This window comes from Mustelus asterias, chromosome 12, assembly GCF_964213995.1.
Source record: "Mustelus asterias chromosome 12, sMusAst1.hap1.1, whole genome shotgun sequence".
Taxonomy (NCBI): Eukaryota; Metazoa; Chordata; class Chondrichthyes; order Carcharhiniformes; family Triakidae; genus Mustelus; species Mustelus asterias.
In genome coordinates, this window is record NC_135812.1 from 16,729,224 (window position 1) to 16,745,906 (window position 16,683).

Sequence of the window (16,683 nt, forward strand, 5' to 3'; positions counted from 1 at the left end):
TCGCCCCAAGTGCTATATCCAGCCGCCTCTTGAATACATTCAATGTTTTGGCATCAACTACTTCCTGTGATAATGAATTCCACAGGCTCCCCACTCTTTGGGTGAAGAAATGTCTCCTCATCTCCGTCCTAAATGGTCTACCCCGAATCCTCAGACTGTGACCCCTGGTTCTGGACTCCCCCCACCATCGGGAATATCCTTCCTACTCTGTCTAGTCCCATTAGAATTTTTATAAGTCTCTATGAGATCCCCCCTCATTCGTCTGAACTCCAGCAAAAACAATCCTAACCTAGTCAACCTCTCCTCATACATCAGTCCCGCCATCCCCGGAAACAGCCTGGTAAACCTTCGCATTTGGTAAATCTCAAGTTGTTTTGAAATATAGAGCAGAATTTTAACTGCCAAGGAGGTGGGTCTGAGACTGGGCTGGTGGGTCGGTGTTTGGTGGATGTATGCATGGGTCAGTGGGTCTGTGTGTGGGTGGGTCTGTGTGTGGGCTGGTCTATGTGTGGGTCGGTGGGTGTTCGTGTGTGGGTTGGTGGGTCTGTGTGTGGGTGGGTCTGTGTGTGGGCTGGTCTATGTGTGGGTCGGTGGGTGTTCGTGTGTGGGTTGGTGGGTCTGTGTGTGGGTGGGTCTGTGTGTGGGCTGGTCTGTGTGTTGGTTGGTGGGTGTTCGTGTGTGGGTTGGTGGGTCTGAGTGTGGGTTAGTAGTTGTGAGGGTGGGTTGGTGGGTCTGTGTGTGGGTGGGTCTGTGTGTGGGCTGGTCTGTGTGTGGGTTGGTGGGTGTTCGTGTGTGGGTTGGTGGGTCTGAGTGTGGGTTAGTAGTTGTGAGGGTGGGTTGGTGAGTCTGTGTGTGGGTGGGTGAGTCTGTGTGTGGGTTGGTGATTTTGAGGGTGGGTTGGTGAGTCTGTGTGTGGGTGGGTGAGTCTGTGTGTGGGTTGGTGATTTTGAGGGTGGGTTGGTGGGTCTGTGTGTGGGTGGGTGAGTCTGTGTGTGGGTTGGTGGTTTTGAGGGTGGGTTGGTGGGTCTGTGTCTGGGTTGGTGGTTTTGAGGGTGGGTTGGTGAGTCTGAAGGTGGGCAGGTGGGTTAGAAATTCAGTGTGATCCCACCCACTTCTGGGTTTTACTAGATTGTGTGTGGAGGGAGTGGGAAACCCTTCTGATATTAATATTGAAATCATCAATTAATTCAGTGTTTAACCCTGATTTTTGCCTTTAGCAGCCAGTTTCCAAGCTGTGTGGAATTCACCAGAGTCAGAAAGGTGACAGTACACAGGGGAGTTTAATTATTAGTGTCACAAGTGGGCTTACATTAATGAAGTTACTGTGAAAATCCCCTAGTCGCCACACTCCGGTGCCTGTTCGGGTAACACTGAGGGAGAATTTAGCATGGCCAATGCACCTAACCAGCACGTCTTTGGAGTGTGGGAGGAAACCGGAGCACCCGGAGGAAACCCACGCAGACACAGGGAGAACGTGCAGACTCTACACAGACAGTGACCCTAACCCGGGAATCGAACCTGGGTCCCTGGCGCTGTGACCGTACTGAGTCACTGAGCAATGAAACTGACAGGCTGGTAAGCCTTTAACTAGTGAAACTACACAGCTGCTGAGCAGCCGATGTGAAAGGCACTTGCTCTGAAATCGGCATTTCACTGTTCATAAGTATCTTGCAAGTTTCTGGAAGCCATTTCACCGATCTTGGTGAAGGGTCATCCAGACTCGAAATGCTGTCTCTATTCTCTCTTCATAGATGCTGTCAGACCTGCTGAGATTTTCCAGCATTTTTTTGTTTCTGTTTCAGGTTCCAGCATCCGCATCAATTTGCTTTTATCACTGACCTTGGATTCTGCTCACTTTGACCTGGACTTTCCAGCTGTCACTACAACATTGGAGCAGTTTACACAACTGCAGCGTGGACCTCTGATGTGGAACAACAGGAGCGACACACCAATATCAGGAGCCCAGGCAACAGCAAAAGTAGCAGCATGGACCACAACAACTGCACCAGCCCCAGCAGATTCAGCTCAGCTATACTGCCACTCAACAGGACAGAGATGGACAGAGAGCTCCAGGTGAAAGGAAACAATATTCCAGTGCAGGATCTCCAAGGAGCAGCATGGTGACACAGTGGTTAGCACTGCTGCCTCACAGCACCAGGGACCCAGGTTCAATTCCGGCCTCAGGTCACTGTCTGTGTGGAGTTTGCACGTTCTCCCCATGTCTGCGTGGGTTTCCTCCGGGTGCTCCGGTTTCCGGATTGGCCATGCTAAATTGACCCTAGTGTCAGGGGATTAGCAGAGTAAATATGTGGGGTTATGGGGATAGGGCCTGGGTGGGATTGTGGCCGGTGCAGACTCGATGAGCTGAATGGTCTCCTTCTGCACTGTAGGGATTTTATGATTCTAAGAGAGGATCAACTTCCTTGGTATGAGGGAGCAATACTGGCCCAAAAGGCTCAGCTTTCACAGAAGTTCACTGCTGATCTCTCCTGGAAGAAGTTTGCCTTCCATGAGGGCAACATTGCCAATGGTCGTCAAGGTCACCAGAGCCCTCATAGAGTCATGGAAATTACAGCATAGAAAAAAGGCCCTTCAGTCCATTGTTTTCATGCCAGCCATCAAGCAGCGGTCCATTACCTTCTATGCTATGGTGTTTCAAGTGCTCATCTACATGTTTCTTATATGTTGTGACGGTTCCCGCCTCTACTATCCTTTCAGGCAGGGAGTCCCAGATTCCCACCACCCGCTGGGTGAAAAGGCTTTTCCCCACACCCCCTCTAAATCTCCTTCCCCTTTCCTTGAATCTGAATTTCTTCATCTTCAGTTTTAATAGGGTTCTTCTGGTGACGGACACCTGCAGGATTCCACCACCTGCTGTGCACCTGCCAATCCCCAAGATGGCTGATGCCATGTTTGCCAAGGCCATGTAGGTCCACTTTGGCATTGATGAGTGTGGTGAACCATTGTTGGTTCCCACCAGGTAGTGCTGAGCCATGGTCTGGCCAGTACTATGAGTCTGTATATATGTTACTGTTGGGGTTAGGGTTGGGCTGTTCTACCTGTTAATATAGTCCTTATGGTACACCCCAGTCGGCTCCGCCTCCTGGGAGAGGTATAAAGGTCACTGCTCTGCCTGGTGACCCTTTAGTCTGGGATCGTATACTGTATATGGTAGCTCTGTTATTGTTGGCAATAAAAGCCTTTATTTCCCGAGTACATCCAGCCTCTCGTGTGTTATATCGCGCATCAATGAGGCCAGTCATTCACAGAGGGCTGGGGTTCCTACAGTTATTGCCACGTGTGCGCAGGGTCAGCTGTAGCACCCCCAGATCAGCCAGATGGAGAGATGGTGGCATAGTGGTGATGTTACTGAATCAGAAGCCCAGGCTAACAGTCTGGAGACACAGGGTTCAAATCCCATTACCGCAGCTGGTAGAATTTAAATTCAAATAATAAAATCTAGAATTGAAAAGCTCGTCTCAGTAATGGTGACCATGAAACTATTGTCAATTATTGGTAAAAACTCATCTGGTTCATTAATGTCCTTTAGGGAAGGAAATCTGCCCTCCCTACCTGGTCTGGCCTACATGTGACTCCAGAGCCACAGTGATGTGGTTCACTCTTAGCTGCCCTTTGAAATGGCCGAGCAGATCACTTACCTTGTACACAATTATGGCTGGGCAATAAATGCTGGCGATGCCCACATCCAACAAAAGAACACGGCAGGATTTTCCAGCCGCACCCACCCCGAAACCGGAAAATCCCACCCGAGGTCAATGGACCTTTCCATGGTCCGCCCCTCGCCCACTCCGATTTCCCCTACATTTTTCAAATTGGAAAGATTTCATTTTTGCTCAGTGTTCAGCTCATCTGTGACCACCAGAAACTCCAACAACACTCGAGAAGCTTGACACCATCCAGGACAAAGCAGCCTGTTTGATTGGCACCACATCTACAAACATTCAATCCCTCCACCACCAACGCTCAGTAGCAGCAGCGTGTACTACCTACAAGATGCACTGCAGCGATTCACTAAAGATCCTTAGACAGCACCTTCCAAACCCACGAACAGTTCCATCTAGAAGGACAAGGGCAGCAGATACATGGGAACCTGCAAGTTCCCCTCCAAGACACTCACCATCCTGACTTGGAAGTATATCGCTGTTCCTTCACAGTCACTGGGTCATAATCCTGGAATTCCCTCCCTAACGGCATTCTGGGTCAACCCACAGCATGTAGACTGCAGCGATTCAAGAAGGCAGCTCACCACCACCTTCTCGAGGGCAACTAGGGATGGACAATAAATGCTGGCCAGCCAGCGAGACCCATGTCCCATGAATAAATTTTTTAAAAAACAGAAGGACCATGTAATCCATGTCTGAGCAAGAGATCTGGGAACTGCCATGATTCCTCCATTTTGTGACAGTCACATTCCCCACAGGTTTTTGAACCTTCGCACAGCATGAGTGGGTGTTTCCATAGAGACCAAAGACTACTTTCCGCAGAGCTGGCTGATGATTGCTGTGAGGAGCCCTCGCACTGATGCCGAGGAGAGGTGTAACAGAAGCCACAAGATCACAAGGGTGATCGAGCCATTGCTAATGATGGTGCTTTGAGGGATTTGAGGATGGTGTATGCACTATCGAGGGTCTTCGGAATGGTTGTGATCCTCTGTGCCCACACAGCATTGCACTGTATAGAGGACCAGAGTTGTGGGAAGAGGAAGGCGCAGACAAAGGAGGAGAAGGGAGGGAAGAAGATAGGAAGAGGAGGAGGAGCCAGATGTGGCCAAGATATCTGCAGCATCACACTTGATTGCTCAAGAGGCCGGTTCTTCTCACATGCAGGCACACTTCATCCAATCAGGGTGTGTGAGGCCGCATAGTAATGCAATCATAAAACCATCTGCCCACCTCCACTCCACCGACACAGATCAATCACACTGTCAACAATCCAACCATCACATTCATACCCTATCCTTAACCTGGTCTCCTGAAACAATCCCTACAGTGCAGAAGGAGGCTATTTGGCCCATTGAGGCTGCACCAACTCTCCGACAGAACATTTTACCCAGGCCCTATCCCTGCAACCCCATGTATATCCCCAGCTAGTCCCCCAACCTATACATCTTAGGACACTAAGGGGCAATGTAGCATGGCCAATCAACCTAATCCGCACATTTTTGGAGTGTGGGAGGAAACCGGAACACCCGGGGGAAACCCATGCAGACACGGGGGGAACGTGCAAACTCCACATAGATAGTGACCCGAGGCTAGAACTGAACCTGGGTCCCTGGCGCTGTGAGGCAGCAGTGCTAACCACTGTGCCACCGTGTCACCCCAAGATTCAGGATGCAACAAGTTGGACACCAGAAAAATAAAGAGTTTGAATAAAGTGCTTGATTCATTTAAATAAGCTTACACATGTAAGGTTATGGGCATTGCTATACACACTCAAGTGAATCTCCTTGAGGAACTAATAACTCTTCTGGTGCCATACCCTAAGAGGGCATTGGAGACCATAAACTTCCATGCACTGCTCATAGTTGGGCAAGGTATAGCCGTGGTTTGCCATTGCCTTCTTTGGCTGACCAGGAGACATTCTAAATTGCCCTTAGTGTCCCAAGATGTGTAAGTTAGGGGGATTAGCTGGGTAAATATGTGGGGTTACAGGGATAGGGCCTGGGTAAGATGCTCTGTTGGAAAGTTGGTGCAGACTCAGTGGGCCGAATGGCCTCCTTCTGTATTGTAGGGATTCTATGATTCCTTTAGGAGACTAGGTTTTGGCATTTTGGAAGAATTTACTGGTTGATAATCAACCTCTTTAGCCACTGATGAACGCAGCTTCCTTGGCCATCTGGTCTTGAAGGGAACTCGAAGCTAGGGTTTCTGGTTCAGAGACAGGGATGCTATTGCTTGCACCACAAGACCCCCACTTTGGAACTGATAACTATTTCTTTGTGCTTTCTATTGCTGCAACCCCTGTGTACTTTAGCAGAGTTAGGGGATGGCTGTTCACTCTCTTCCTCCGATAGGTCAGATCCCGTGAGATTATTTTCTGGGTTTTGGAGCTGGGGAGGACCTCCACTGAAGATTGTCCCATCTGCTTGCTGAGTTATTGTGGGAGGAAGCAGCATGAGAGGGATCTGTCTGAAGGGGAAGGGGCAACAAGGGCTGAGCATAGTAGCCATTTCAGTTTGCCCTTTCTCCATCTCCAGATCCAAAGCCCAACTGCGCCCCCCTGTTAGCCAGGAGCTGGAGAGCGCTTGGCTGCGTTTCAGTGAGGCTTTGAATCATAGAATCCCTACAGTGCAGAAGGAGGCCATTCGGCCCATCGACTCTGCACCAACCCGCTGCCAAAGCATCTTATCCAGGCCCTATATCCAAAACCCCACGTATTTACCCCACCTAGCCCCCGAGGCTACACATCCTTGGACACTAAGGGACAACTTCAGCATGGCCAATGTGCCTAACCTGCACACCATTGGACTTTGAGGTGGGAACGTCTCCATCAATGGCAGTCAGTGTGGACAGACATTTCATCTTCACCAATGGCTTGATTTCCCATATGGGTGATCACTCCTTCCAAGGAGGTGGACATCAGCACCACTGCCTGAGATAGAGTGCACTTGTACTGGACAGAACCAGTCTCTCTGCAAGGCTGCAATCTGCCACTGGAAATGCTGAGAGAAGCACAGACATTTCCCATTCTTGCCTTTTCCTGGCTGATCTCTGAGGCTCTGCTTTTACACTCAGCTGGACAGACCTCAGAGTGCACAGGTACTCTCCACTGCTGCCCTTGTGTCCCAGGCTTCACTCTTCACTGCCTGATTAAGTGCAGCTTCAACAACACTCAAGTTTGACACCACCCAAGTCAAATCAACCCACTTGATTAGCATCCCATCCACACTTTGAAAGTTCACTCCCTCCACCACCAATGACTGTGAGAGCAGAGTGTACCATCGACAAGATGCACTGAAGCAATTCATCAAGATTCCTCCGACAGCAATTCCCGAACCCGGGGCTTCAACCAACTAGAAGGGCAAAGGCAGATGATGCATGGGAACACCACCGCATGGAAGTTCCCCTCGATGCCACTCACATTCCTGACTTGGAAATATATCACCGTTCCTTCACTGTCGTTGGATCAAAATCCTGGAACTCCCTCCCTAACAGCACTGTGGGCGGGTGTATCTACACCACATGGTCTGTAGGGGTTCAAGATGGCAGCTCACCGCCACCTTCTCAAGAACAACTTGGGATGGGCAATAAATGTTGACCTAGCAAGCGAGACCTACGTCCCACGAATGAATACATTTTTAGAAATCACCATGCTCAGACTTTGTGTTTGGTCGGGAAATCGGGAAGTGGGATGTTAACGCTGTAACGGAGTTAAAGAGCGGGGGCTAAGTCCATTTCTCCAACAGACGGGTTTTCAACTCGCTACCAACTCCCCAGCCTCTACTGCAATTGGTCTCTTACTATGATATTCCGCCCATACTCATGGTTGTAACACTGGAACACAGTAGCCAATTTGCAGATCGTAAAGTCCCACAAACAGCAACGTATTAATGACCAGATCATCTGTTTTATTTTGTGATGTTGATTGAGGGATAAATAATCCAAGACATGAGGGAGAACTTCTCACTTCTCCTTGGAAAAGTCGCTACTGTTCACCAGATTGATTCCGGCGGGGATGAAGGGTTGACACATGAGGAGAGATTAAACAGTTTGGGCTTATACCCGCTGGAGTTTTAAGAAGGATGAGAGGGGATCTGATCGAGGTATATGAAATTCTAAAAGGGATTGATAAAGTAAATATAGACCAAATGTTTCCCCTTGGGGGGGGGCAATCTAGAACAAGAGGTCACAGGTATAGTTTGAGAGGCGGTAGATTTAAAACTGAGGTGAGGAGGAACTACTTCTCGCAGAGGGTGGTGCATTTGTGAAACTCCCTGCCCCATAGAGCAGTGGAATCTCAATCATTAAGTGGTTTCAAGAAGGAGATAGATATATTTCTAGTTTTAAAAATGGGTTAAAGGGATATGGGGAACAGGCTGGGAGGTGGATTTGATGTGGAGATGCCGGCGTTGGACTGGGGTAAACACAGTAAGAAGCTTAACAACACCAGGTTCAAGTCCAACAGGTTTATTTGGTAGCAAAAGCCACACAAGCTTTCGTGGCTTTTGCTACCAAATAAACATGTTGGACTTTAACCTGGTGTTGTTAAACTTCTTACTGTGGATTTGAGACCAGGGAGAGATCAGCCATGATCTGATTGAATGACGGAGCAGGTTTGAAGGGCTGAATTTGCCTCCTTCTGCTCCTAATTCCTATGTTCCGATGTACTCATTCCAAAGTTGCTAAGATCAGGGTCTTACCCCGAGGAAGCTGATCTACGAACATGAGACTTATCATTCCGTGATGGAAAGTATCCCAAAGTCCCAGCCCTAATTGCATTGCAGGTTAGTGAGCTTCCAGACTTTATGATTCATCATTAATTTTATTTAGGGTTAGAGCAAAAAAATGTTTAGTTGTGCGTAGAATTGACAAAAAAGGCCCTAAAACCGAACTAAACTAAATGGTTAATGAATGCCATTGACATTATAGAAATGATAGTCAGAAATGTAATGAACAATAAGGACCAGTCAAACACTTAGTCTGGTTAGAACTCACCCTGTAGTTTCCCTTTCAAATAAAAATATAATCTGCAAAGGCGAATCATTGAGCAGTGCGTGGGTGGATTTGCACCTCAACACTTTATCTTGCAACCTATGGAAATATTTACGTCAAAAGATGGTTTTGGCTGTTTACGCTAAATGCTATTATCTAGAGCATCCACCAAACCTCAAAACTGCTTGGTTTTTCAACCTTGCAACAAGTGACAACCTGGATAACTAATAGAGAGAGAGAGAGATGAAGGAATTAAGAGCTTTTAACAGATTGAAATGTGGGATGTATCGAGGGGTGCTACGTGATGGACAGATTCTTGACACAGCGTGCAACTGAAAGGTAAGATTTCGGTTTGTGGATGATAAGTTACTTGTGTGGATGCCTGGAATGCATTATCTCCAATATTGGGCACCTATTCTCGATCATTATGATACAGGAAAAGCAAGTTCCTGGAACTGGGACAACTCGTTCATTTGTGTGTTAGGATTTGGCATTTTGTTTTTAAGGGACATGAGTTTTCTGATTGGTTTATTTTGGGAATTATGTTGAAACGCCAACAAACATTGACGTAGAGATTGAAGAAGCATTTATGTAGCACCTTTCCCAAACCTTAAGATGTCCCAAAGCGCTTCACAGCCACTGATGTATTTCTTGAAGGGTTGTCACTGTTGTAATGTCAGAAATCTATCCTTTCCCCCCCACCCATTATGCTTTCCAAGCCAATTCAAACATTGTAGTATGGGTGATGTTACAAAACGGCAGGCAGCTCCATCCAGAGAGGGAAGGAAAGGGGTGTGAGACCACAGAAATTGCTGGGAATACTCAACAGATCTGGTGGCGTCTGTGAAGAGAGACAGAGACAACAGCCGTGATTTTCCAGCCCCGTCGCACCTGCGCAGATCGCGTTAGGGTGGAGGGGGGGGGCCGCAGAATCGCGGGTAAGGGGTATAGTCCATTCAGCGTGCCGGCAGCATACCCCATTGCGATCTTCCCAGCCACTGTAACTACTTAAATATGCAGAGTCCGTATGAGGCCAGTTCTCCCTGGTTCCAGAATTTACCGACCCTCAGGCGCAGCGGGAACCCGGCGAGAAAGACGGAGACCAGGTGCAATGGCCACGCAGGCAGAGGGGGGGCTCGGGGGGGTGGGGTGGGGGGGACTCAGAGGCCATTGAAGCTCCTGGGTGGCCTGGGACATGGTTGGGTGGTGCCCACTTGGCAGTGCCAACCTGACACAGACAGGTGGGCACTGTCAGGATGTCAGTGGCAGTGCCAATGGGGTGGGGCCAGAAGTGGGTGGGGCCTGAGAGGGTGGGGTCGGAGGAGGGTGGGGTCTGAGGGGGTGGGGCATGAAGGGTGTGGCCTGAGGGGGTGGGGCCTGATGGGGTGGGGCCAGAGGGGGGGGCTGTGGGGGTGGAGCCTGAAGGGGTGGGGCCAGAGAGGGGGGTGGGGCTGTGGGGGTGGAGCCTGAAGGGTTGGGGCCTGAAGGGGTGGAGCATGAAGGTGTGGGGCCTGAAGAGTGTGGGGCCTGAGGGGGTCATGATGAAGCGGGATCATGAAGGGGGACTCATTGGAAGGGCCGCAATGCCCTGACGCTGGTGATCTTTGTTGGGGAGGCGGGTGGGGAGATATCCTTTTAGTGAGGGGAGGATGGCTGGTTCCAGATGTCCTTGGTGGGGGAGGAGGCCTCAATTTCAGTTTGAGATTGGGCAGCCTTTAAAAATGGCACATGATCTCTGTGAGGCCGGGCTTGCCAGTATGTCTAGGCACACACCTACCCCCCTCCTACCCCCCACCCACCACGAGATCCAAAACTCACCACACAATCAGAAAATGACTAAGTGTGGGAAAGTTACAATCTGATGCACTCTGGCATTTTCTCACCCAAAATGAAACTGAGACAGCGAGATTTTCCTACCAGGCGCCCCCCAGGATTGGAAATTCCCGCCCCCCAGGTCAACTGACCTTTAAATGCTCTCCTGAATTTTCTGTCCCGCCCGCTACGATGCCCAGGGAATATTCCACCCTCAGTCATTATCATAGGAAAATTCTGCCCAACGTTTCAAAGTGGTGGCCTTGTGTCAGAACAGTTCTGATGAAAGGTCACCCACCTGAAAGGTGAGTTCTGTTTCTCTTTCCGCAGAAGCTCCCAACCCGCTGAGTATTTCCCGCGGTTTCTGTTCTTATTTCAGACTTCCAGCCTCTGAAATATTTTACTTTTGCTCTGGAGGTGGATCTCGTGCTGGTTCCCAGGGTGAGTGACCTGCCCCACTGAGAGCAACACTCATGAAGCCAGGAAAACACTGCACAATGACAGGCATGATGTGGGAAGGAAGTATAAATGTTGTCAATGATGCCAAATGTTGGGATTGAGAGCAGCATGTACCTTAGTGGCTGCCTAATTTTCCTTCAAGAAGTTTCCTAATGTCTAGTGCATGGTGGCGCAATAGTTAGCACTGCTGTCTCACAGCACCAGGGACCCGGCTTTGATTCCTGACTGGGGTCACTCTCTTTGCGGAGTTTGCACGTTCTCCCCGTGTCCGCATGGGTTTCCTCCGGATGCTCCAGTTTCCTCCCACAGTCTAAAAGACATACTGGTTAGGTGCATTGGCCATGCTAAATTCTCCCTCAGTGTACCCGAACAGGCGCCGGAGTGTGGCGACTGGGGGATTTTCACAGTAACTTCATTGCAGTGTTAATGTAAGCCTATTTGTGACACTTGTGACACTACTTCTGAGGCTGTATAAGACTCTGGTCAGACCCCATTTGAAGTATTGTGAGCAGTTTTGGGCCCCCTATCTAAGGAAGGATGTGTTGGCCTTGGAAAGGGTCCAGAAGAGGTTCACAAGAATGATCCCTGGAATTAAGAACTTGCCGTATGAGGAACGGTTGAAGACTCTGGGTCTGTACTCATTGGAGTTCAGAAGGATGAGGGGGGATCTTTTGAAACTTACAGAATACTGCAAGACCTGGATAGAGTGGACATGGAGAGGCTGTTTCCACCAGTAGGAAAAACTAGAACCAGAGGGCACAACCTCAGGCTAAAGGGACGATCCTTTAAAACAGAGATGAGGAGGAATGTCTTCAGCCAGAGAGTGGAGAATGTGTGGAACTCTTTGCCGCAGAAGGCTGTGGAGGCCGGGTCATTGAGTGTCTTTAAGACAGAGATAGATAGGTTCTTGATTAATAAGAGGATCAGGGGTTATAGTGAAAAGGCAAGAGAATGGGGATGAGAAAAATATCAGCTCTGAAGGAATGGTGGAGCAGACTCGATGGGCCGAATGGCCTAATTCTGCTCCTCTGGTTCTAGTCGTCAACCGTTCCTCATACGACAAGCTCTTCATTCCAGGGATCATTCTTGTGAACCTCCTCTGGATCCTTTCCAAGGCAGCACATCCTTCCTTAGATATGGGGCCCACAATACTCCAAATGGGGTCTGACCAGAGCCTTATCCAGCCTCAGAAGTACATCCCTGCTCTTGTATTCTAGCCCTCTCAACATGAATGCTAACATTGCATTTGTCTTCCTAAGTGCCGACTGAACCTGCACGTTAACCTTAAGAGAATCTTGAACAATGACTCACAAGTCCCTTTGTGTTTCTGATTTCCTAAGCATTTTCCCATTTAGAAAATAGTCTATGCCCCCATTCCTCCTTCCAAAATGCATAACCTCACACTTTTCCATATTGTATTCCATCTGCCACTTCTTTGCCCACTCTCCTAACCTGTCCAAGTTCTTCTGCAGTCCCGCTGCTTCCTCAATACCACCTGTCCCTCTACATATCTTTGTATCATCTACAAACTTAGCAACAGTGCCTTCAGTTCCTTCCTCCAAATCGTTAATGTATATTGTGAAAAGTTGTGGTCCCAGTACTGACCCCTGGGGCACACCACTAGTCACCAGCTGCCATCCTGAGAAAGACTCCTTTATCCCTACTCTCTGCCTTCTGCCAGTCAACCAATCCTCTATCCATGCCAGGATCATACCCTTAACACCATGGGCACTTAACTTATTTAACAGTCTCCTATGTGGCACCTTCTCAAAGGCCTTCTGGAAACCTAAATAAACCACGTTCACTGGCTCTCCTTTATCTAACTTCCTTGTTAACTCCTCAAAGAACTCTAACAGATTTGTCAGACATGACCTCCCCTTGACAAAGCCGTGCTGACTCAGTCCCACTTTATCATGCACTTCCAAGTACTCTGCGATCTCATCTTTAATAATGGACTCTAAAATCTTGCCAATGACCGAAGTCAGGCCAACCGGCCTATAATTTCCCGTCTGCTGCCTCCCTCCCTTCTGAAACAGCGGTGTTATATTAGCTACTTGCCAGTCCTCTTGGTCTGTTTCCAAGCAGAACTGCACATTACCTCAAATCAAAGCAAAATACTGCAGATGCTGGAAATCCGAAATAAAAACAGTCAATGCTGGATAAACTCAGCCGGTCTGGCAACATCTGTGGAGAGAGAAACAGAGTTGACGTTTCGAATCCATATGGCCCTTCTACGTCACCCTGTAGGAGGGTCAACGGACTCGAAACGTTAACTATCTTTTCCCATTGCCCATTCTGCCAGGTCTGCTGAGTTTATCCAGCATTTACTGCTTTTACTGCACGCTACCTCACTGGATACAAATGTTAAGTTACAGGAATTATTTTAGCATCAAAACGCTGCACAGACGGAAATGTAATAATTGAACCTTTGAATTTGAGAGTAGTAGTTGTAGGAGTGTATTTATTTGCCACAAGTAGATTTACATTAACACTGCAATGAAGTTACTGTGAAAATCCCCTAGTCGCCACACTCGGGCGCCTGTTCGGGTACACTGAGGGAGAATTTAGCATGGCCAATGCACTTAACCAGCACATCTTTCGGAGCTGGGAGACCTCACCTGAATATCAGTAACTGCTGTATGAAGAAGATTTGCGGGTTAGGTGGATTGGCAATGCTAAATTGCCCTTTAATGTCAGAGGGATTAGCAAGGTAAATACGTGGGGTTGTGGGGATAGGGCCTGAATGGAATTGTTGTCGGTGCAGGCTTGATGGGCTGAATGGCCTCCTTCCGCACTGCAGGTATTCAATGATTCTATGAGCCTTACAAGTCGATATAGGCTGATGGATCACTCAGTCAGACATACATAAGGCTCTGGTCAAACCCCATTTGGAATACTGTGAGCAGTTTTGAGCCCCATATCTAAGGAAGGATGTGCTGGCCTTGGAGAGAGTCCAGAGGAGGATCACAAGAACAATCCCAGGAATGAAGAGTTTGTCATATGAGGAGCGGATGAGGAATCTGGGTCTATACTTGATGGAGTTTAGAAGGATGAGGGGGGGATCTTCTTGAAACTTACAGAATACTGAGAGGCCTGGATAGAGTGGACATGGAGAGGACGTTTCCCACTAGTGGGAGAGACTAGAACTCGAGGGCACAACCTCAGAGTGAAGGGACGCTCCTTTAAAACTGAGATGAGGAGGAATTTCTTCAGCCAGAGGGTGGTGAATCTGTGGAACTCATTGCCACAGAGGACTGTGGAGGCCAGGTCATTGAGTGTCTTTAAGACAAAGATAGATAGGTTCGGGTCAATAAGGGGATCAATGATTGCGGGGAGAAAGCAGAAGAATGGGGATGAGAATCATATCAACCATGATTGAATGGCAGAGCAAACTCGATGGGCCGAATGACCTAATTCTGCTCCTATATCTTATAGCCTTATGGTCTTATTATAAGATAGTAATGACCAGCTGAAGGTGAAATTATTTCAAACCATAACAAATAGAGTTGGCTTTTCTTTGAGATTTGGTGCTGAATTATTGGGGACCCTGAAAATAACAATATAAAGTGACACTGAAAGCTCAATTTTATTGGTTTTTCAATGCAGGCTCCGGTGGACATTTCATAGCAGAAAATGTCAGGGAAAGATAACGGGGTGGGATTTTCCAGCCCTGCTTGCCCCAAAACTGGAAAATCCCACCCAAGGTCAACAGACCTTTGCCTGGTCCGTACCCCACGCCCACTACAATTCCCATGATGGACGGAAAAACTCCCCCCAACATTTTAGGTGCTCCAGTTTTCATTGAGAATAGGAAACCTAACTCCACCGTTCTATTGTTAAATTTTATTAATTGTTGTTTGCAGTTTCTTGGCTCCGAGAGTGTAAAGGGATTTTGCATCTGCCATTCTACAACGTCATCTCTCCATGCCACCGTGTGCGTGTTCCCCAATATACACAGTTTATTCGTGGCATCAAACCAGTCATCTAATTCTTGTCCCTTCAGACCAATATTTATGTACGTAATATTGGTTACTGTAGGCAGTAGAGCAAGCAACAAAAACTTGCATATACAGCATCATTAGTGTAGCAGAAAGTCCCAAGGTGCTTCACAGAAGAGTTCTCAAACAGAATTGGACACCAAACCAGAGAAGGAGATACTGGCCAGAATTGTACCCTCCCGCACATGGGAATCGGAGCAGGCGAGGGGCGGAACATGGAAAGGTCCGTTGACCGCGAACGTGATTTTACGGTTTCAGGACGAGTGAGACTGTAAAATCCCACGGAGTAGGATAGGTGACAAAAAGCTTGGTCAAGGAAATAGTTTTTAAGGAATATCTTAAAGGGGGAGAGAGCAGTAGAGAGGCAGAGGTTTATAGACTCCCGACAGTACAGAAGGAGGCCATTTGGCCCATCAAGTCTGTACCAATCACAATCCCACCCAGGCCCTATTCCTGTAACCCCACACATTTACCCTGCTAATCCCCCTGATGAAGGGGCAATTTAGCATGGCCAATCAACCTAACCCGCACATTTTTGGACTGTGGGAGGAAACCGGGGCACCCGGAGGATCCCACGCAGACACAGGGAGAACATGTAAACTCACACAGACAGTGACCCGAGGCCAGAATTGAAACTGGCACTTTGGGCAGCATTGTTAACCACCGTGCCGCCCTAAGGAAGAGAATTTCCAAGTTCAGGGGCTAGGCAGCTGAAGGCACGGCCGCCAATAGCGGAGCAATGACAATCAGGGATGTGTAAGAGACCAGAGTGAAGTCGTGTTCTAGGCAATTCCTGGAACTCTACACTCAATGGTTTCATAGCAGCTAACAACTCAGAGAACCCATTTAGCAGAAAGTGTCAGGGGCAGCTCATGACGTCGAATGGAGAACTAATGCAGAAAAATATTGTACACAATTGTAGATACTTCCAGCAGATCATGCAGGGAGGCAGTGTCAATTTGATGTTTTATCTTGAAGAATATTTCTGCTATCTGAACGGCGATTTGATAATGTTGATGAAAAGATGTGAATGACATTTGAATATTGCGAAGGATCATCAATGCAAGAAGCTTGTACTGTACTGTACCTCTGATCTGTGCGGCCTATAGTTGAACACTCTCCTCCCTCACATACATTTGTCACATTAGCTGGACAAAATGTTATACTCCAAGCTCCAAAATTGCAATTCTGGATATTTCAAGGCTGTACCCTCGTGCAGAATAGTCCAACTCGTATTGGCAGTAGGGAGGGCGGGTCTTGTTGAAATGTTGCAAGCTAACCACGCCACCTAATTTTAATAACAACTTGTATTTATATAGCTGCTTTAATGTAATGGACCATTCCGAGGTGCTTAACAGGAGTCTCCTACAATAACTTGAGGTTCCTTACCTCCAGAATAATAATCCTACAGTGCAAAAGGAGGCCATTCGGCCCATCAAGTTTACACCGACCACAATTCCATCCAGGCCCTATCCCCATGACCCCATGTATTTACTTTAGCTAGTCCCCCTAATAGTAAGGGGCAATTTAGCATGGCCAATCCACCTAATTCACTATAATTTGACATTGAGGCACAGAAGGAGGTATTAGGCCCGATGACCTTGCGTCAAAGAGGTAGAGTTTTGAGGACTGTCTTAAAGGAAAAAAAACAGGCCTAGAAGCTGAGAGGTTTAACCATAGAATTCTTATAGTGCAGAAGGAAGCCATTTACCCCATCGAGCCTGCAATCCCGCCCAGGCCCT

The 16,683-nt window shown here is 48.1% G+C and overlaps 1 long non-coding RNA gene across 1 annotated transcript in view; it reads left to right on the forward strand.

The window, feature by feature from the left end:
* The first annotated feature begins 8,880 nt into the window (after window positions 1-8,880).
* The window catches only part of LOC144501899 (uncharacterized), a 66,359-nt gene continuing 58,556 nt past the window's right edge, over window positions 8,881-16,683 (forward strand). The window contains exon 1 of the long non-coding RNA XR_013499217.1: window positions 8,881-9,011. This is a non-coding gene — a long non-coding RNA (uncharacterized LOC144501899). The remainder of the gene's footprint in view (window positions 9,012-16,683) is intronic.